Source organism: Ranitomeya variabilis, chromosome 8 (genome assembly GCF_051348905.1).
Source record: "Ranitomeya variabilis isolate aRanVar5 chromosome 8, aRanVar5.hap1, whole genome shotgun sequence".
NCBI classification, from domain to species: Eukaryota; Metazoa; Chordata; class Amphibia; order Anura; family Dendrobatidae; genus Ranitomeya; species Ranitomeya variabilis.
Genome location: NC_135239.1, coordinates 205,192,257 through 205,198,536, shown reverse-complemented (window position 1 = coordinate 205,198,536; position 6,280 = coordinate 205,192,257).

Genomic DNA, 6,280 nt, shown 5'->3' with positions numbered 1-6,280 from the left:
TCTCTGTGACATTGGGCTCTAGATGGATTTTTTAGCATCTGTTGGGCCTGTATCATCCGTACCCCTTTATTGCATTTAGCTTTGCTTTTATTGCAGCAGCCCCCCAATACATATGACCCCACATATACCCAGGGGTGGAATACCCAGAACCGAAGTGCACTATAACATCTGCCAATAAGAGGCCAATACTTGGGAAAAGGTGAACCGTCCCTTTAAATAACCATAATGTTATTGCAGTGCGGTACATACTGTATATATTTACATTACGGCTCCTTTTCTCTGTCCGCATCCATTTCATGCTGAGCTTGTCTGGTATAATAGGTTATGGCTGTAGATATCAGCGTTTGCCCTTGGGGTGACCCTTCTTGCTTCAGATGTTGATGACACGGCAGGTCTGTCTCATTCTGCGCTCATCATTACAATATGGAGGCACAGACTTCTCTGAAGAAATGAGTAACTGCGAGTCCTCACCCTCCTCCCCATCCATCAGCTCCAGTCACATCTCTGTGCATCATAGAAGCAGAGCACAGACCAGGGAGATATTTGGGTCTGATCCCAATTATGTGTGACCACTAGGGTCCATTTGATAATCATAAGTCATGTTTACGCTAATCACGATCAATGACTGCGCCAGCAGAATAGTGAGCGCAGCTCTGGGGTATAATACCGGAGGTAACTCAGGACCAGTAATATAATGTATGTACACAGTGACTGCACCAGCAGAATAGTGAGTGCAGCTCTGGGTATAGTACAGGATGTAACTCAGGATCAGTAATATATGTACACAGTCACTGCACCAGCAGAATAGTGAGTGCAGCTCTGGAGTAGAATACAGGAGGTAACTCAGGATCAGTAATGTAATTTATGTACACAGTGACTGCACCAGCAGAATAGTGAGTGCAGCTCTGGGGTATAATACAGGATGTAACTCAGGATCGGTAATGTATTGTATGTACACAGTGACTGCACCAGCAGAATAGTGAGTGCAGCTCTGGGGTATAATGCAAGACATATTTCATGATCAGTACAGGACATGAACAGGTTAAATGACTCCATTCAGAAAGCACTCAGTGGAATTTTGAGGATAGATCAGACCTTGAATGACTCACATCATCTCAGTTTACTTTAACAGAAAGAAAATCCTGGTTCACCACAGATCCAAGATGTTTATCTGTCCTTACAGAAAAAAGTCTCTGGTCCTTGCACACACTGACATATGTTCCACTGGTTTATCCCACCTTCTCTAATGAGGAACATATTTGCTTCTGGGCCATGGAGGAAAAAAGGTTTGCAAAGAAAGAAAACACTTTAGTTGACTGTATCCAAATATGGAGCTATATCATAATGGAAAAAAAAGTTTTACAACTTTATTATCTTCCTTTTCGATATCTCTACTTGCTGTAGGTGAATGTTCTGATCTTGTTTTACAGCTTGTTGCAGCACCCAACTAAGGTGACCCCCATTAGATAAATATTAGACAAACCTACTGATTTTTATAGGTTTCTTGTCCTTGAGGACTCCCACCAATCATTTGCTGGGGTACAAGTGTTGAGACCCCAATTAATTTCCTAAAGAAAGGGACCAAAGATCTTTGCAGAGAACTCGAAACCCTTCACTGGAGATTTAAACGGAATTCTGCAACTTTACAATAAAACAAGTTATTATCACCTATACTAAGAACAGGGGATCATTTTTTTTGTGTGGGGTTAGACCTCTGCTCCATCCACGATGGCGCTGTAGACCCCTATTATTAGGGGTCCAGAACATTGATCTCTCTGGATCATCAAGCTATCCCCTGTGCCAAGAATATAACTTATTATTTTGTTTGGGGAATAATAACCCTTTATCATTTAGGTTGATTATCCATACAGACCTAATACTCTCCCACAGACGCCGCATTGTTTACATTCCAGTTGTGCAACTCTTCATAAGAATATTGTAAAGTGCAGAGAACTTTCCATCCTGTAGTCATGAAGGGCGGCTTCAGACATTTCTCGCTTGTCTATTAGAACCTGAACCCACATCCATTCTAAAGAGCCAAACTTAGGTATCGTATCATAGCGGTCGGGGTGATTTTGCCGTAATGCTGCTGCAGTACGACATTGTTGCACTGATAATACGGCCACAAATGCGAACCTGAACGAGAGTCTGATCAGCATAGAAGATCCTTAACATTTCCAGAAATCTGCTCGAATTAATATCAAATCAGATATTTGATAAATAGATTTAGATATTAGATTAATGACTCTAAATATGTGATATAATTGATTAATTTAGATATCATAAATTCTATTAGGATATGAGATATTAGGCAGATGTGTGCACCCAACTCGTCCACTCAAATGAATGGGTCAGCAAAAAATAAAACCTGACAGCACACAGATGCCATACGCGTTGAATCCCATTTTTCACTGACTGCTTACTAGGAGAAGCTCAGGAAATAACCATCAATTTTTTTTTTTCATATGAGTAAAACAGGATTATACTTTGTCATCATTGTGTTGCTTTTTTTTGTTTGTTTGTTTTTTAATCAAAATATTTTGGCAGCCGAGAAAAAATATGAAAGTGTGAATTCGGCCTTAAGTTGACAGATTTAGATATGAAATATAGATATTAAATCAATATATTTAGAAAGGAGACACATAGAATAGACAGTTGACAGATGCGCAGATTTAGAAAATAGATTTAGAGATAAATGATAGACTTAAGATCAATATAGATATTGGAAGGATAAATCTAATATTAAAAGGGTAAAGCGAAACAGGCTGCCACGAGAGGTGGTGAGTTCTCCTTCAATGGAAGTCTTCAAACAGGCTGGACAGACATCTGTCTGAGCTGGTTTAGAGAATCCTGCCTTGAGCAGGGGGTTGGACACGATGACCCTTGATGTCCCTTCCAACACAAACATTCTATGATTCTAGTACATATATTTACATATTTGATCAATATAAACATGAGACGGAAAGCTAAATAATTGATACTTAGTTTTAGATGGTAGATTAATAAAGATATTTAGATATTAGATTGGTAGATTTAGAGATTAAAAAATATAGATATTATAAGACAATAGATACAAAATAGATAGTGCATAGATTTAGATATTACAAAGATTGATAAGAGTTGATAGATACATTGTTTTAGGTTTATAGCTGTAGATGATACAGATAAATGTTACATCAATCGTTTAGAGGGGTAATAGATACCCAAGACAGATATTAGATGGTCATCAGATAGATAGGAGACAGCTATGATATAGACAGATCCCCTCTTGTATAATCTATACATGAGGAGTATATAAGTTTATGTTGCGGCAATGAAAGCTGACACATCCTGCAACCTTTAGAGAGAACAGCCAGTGCTAAGTGGTCCAGGAGGGAAGCAAATCAATAATTCAGATAAAATTAGTCAACACTTCCTGAGCAGACAGAATGAAGAAAAACAAATTGCCTGGGGAGAGCGGTTTGGAGGTGGGGTGGGGATGTGTGATGCTGCTCGGACCTGATATTAGGGAGATCCCCCTGCAGCTGGTCCAACATTGTGTTGTCAAAAATTACGGCTCTTCATTTTGCATCAATGTTGCGGATTTTGTTTTATTTGTTCTTCCTTTTCAAGAGTTCCCAATACTTCTCACAGCAGAGAATTTGCTGCAATGTGTCATTTTGAAATCTTTGCTATTTCTATCACATAGCATTTTCTGGACAGGATATAATTGTAGCAAACGCTCAGCTGGGAGAGTATTAGGTCTGTATGGATAATCAACCTAAATGATAAAGGGTTATTATTCCCCAAACAAAATAATAAGTTATATTCTTGGCACAGGGGATAGCTTGATGATCCAGAGAGATCAATGTTCTGGACCCCTAATAATAGGGGTCTACAGCACCATCGTGGATGAAGCAGAGGTCTAACCCCACAAAAAAAAAAGCAACACAATGATGACAAAGTATAATCCTGTTTTACTCATATGAAAAAAAAAAAAATTGATGGTTATTTCCTGAGCTTCTCCTAGTAAGCAGTCAGTGAAAAATGGGATTCAACGCGTATGGCATCTGTGTGCTGTCAGGTTTTATTTTTTGCTGACCCATTCATTTGAGTGGACGAGTTGGGTGCACACATCTGCCTAATATCTCATATCCTAATAGAATTTATGATATCTAAATTAATCAATTATATCACATATTTAGAGTCATTAATCTAATATCTAATCTATTTATCAAATATCTGATTTGATATTAATTCGAGCAGATTTCTGGAAATGTTAAGGATCTTCTATGCTGATCAGACTCTCGTTCAGGTTCGCATTTGTGGCCGTATTATCAGTGCAACAATGTCGTACTGCAGCAGCATTACGGCAAAATCACCCCGACCGCTATGATACGATACCTAAGTTTGGCTCTTTAGAATGGATGTGGGTTCAGGTTCTAATAGACAAGCGAGAAATGTCTGAAGCCGCCCTTCATGACTACAGGATGGAAAGTTCTCTGCACTTTACAATATTCTTATGAAGAGTTGCACAACTGGAATGTAAACAATGCGGCGTCTGTACACAATGGTGTGGAATGAAGGAAAACCCTCGTTATGAGTCACACAAAATGAAGGAGGGAAAAATTAGGGTTGGGACTAAGGAATGAGAGTAGTTTCTGTTGTCTAATACCTGTTTTGGGAGCCATTTTGGCTTGGAGTAAGAAAGGAATCGACTACGTGTTTGTCAGTACAGAACGGAAAGGCCGCACACGTGCACGCAAGACTTGGATGGTTCTCTTAGTTATGTACGAGTAGATACATTATATGGAGGAAAGTATTGTCTCCACGTATTTATAATTTAATTAGTTTTCTTTCAGTCACATCGTCCTCGGTGTATAACATCCGGCCCCATCACGCACAGAGGTATGACATCCGGCCCCATCGCACACAGAGGTATGACATCCGGCCCCATCGCACACAGAGGTATGACATCCGGCCCCATCGCACACAGAGGTATGACATCCGGCCCCATCGCGCACAGAGGCATGACATCCGGCCCCATCGCGCACAGAGGTATGACATCCGGCCCCATCGCGCACAGAGGCATGACATCCGGCCCCATCGCGCACAGAGGTATGACATCCGGCCCCATCGCGCACAGAGGCATGACATCCGGCTCCATCGCACACAGAGGTATGACATCCGGCCCCATCGCGCACAGAGGCATGACATCCGGCCCCATCGCGCACAGAGGTATGACATCCGGCCCCGTCGCGCACAGAGGTATGACATCCGGCCCCGTCGCGCACAGAGACATGACATCCGGCCCCATCGCACACAGAGGCATGACATCCGGCCCCATCGCACACAGAGGTATGACATCCGGCCCCATCGCACACAGAGGTATGACATCCGGCCCCCCACCACGTTGTCTTCCTTTGCCAATATGTGAATAAATAGCCGGCAGTGCAGAGCTCACCGATACCAGCGCGGTCCTGTAATAGAAGCCACTGGGGTAACAAGACCATTTATTACATTTCTCCTACTAAATCTTCCCCATCGCCTGTGAATTATATTATTGAGAAGATGAAGGAACCACAGCAACTCAGCCATTGAGTGGAGACCCCATAACGTTACAGAGCAGGGGGCTGAGTGCTGAGGAGCAGGGTGCAGAAAGGTCACCAATGCTCTGCTGACCCCATAACTGCAGAGTCCGGACCTCCTCATTAGCATAAACACTGCACCCAGCCGTACATCACCAAGCACAATGCAGAGCGTTGGATGGAGTGGACTATGGAGTGTCTTTGCAGTGATGGATCAGACTTCTCTCTGGTGAAGGAGTTTGGGATTCCAGGAGGACGTCACCCCCTGACAGCATTGTGCCCGCTGTACAGTTGGTGGAGGAGGATAATGCTATGTGCATGTTATCAGGGGTCGGCCTTGGGCCCTTCGTTCCAGGGAAGAGAAATCTTAATTCCTCAGCACAAGACATTGAGGTCAATTGTAGGTTCTGCTTTGTGGAAACAGTTTGGGGAAGACCCTTATCTGTTCCCCATGCCCAGTGTACAAGGTCCATAGAAGCATGGTGGGGCACGTCGAGGAAGAACATTACCGGTCACACAGAGCTCGGATCTCGGCCCCATCAAACACCCATAATGGAGATTGTGAGCTTGGCCTCTGCCCAACATAAAGGTTTGACACAAATACTATTTTGAACGAAGGATAATAATTTGCATAGATGCCTCCAAAATCTTGTAGAAATCCTTACCATTAGGAGTGGGAGCTGTTATAGGAGGGTCCGATCCAATATTAATGT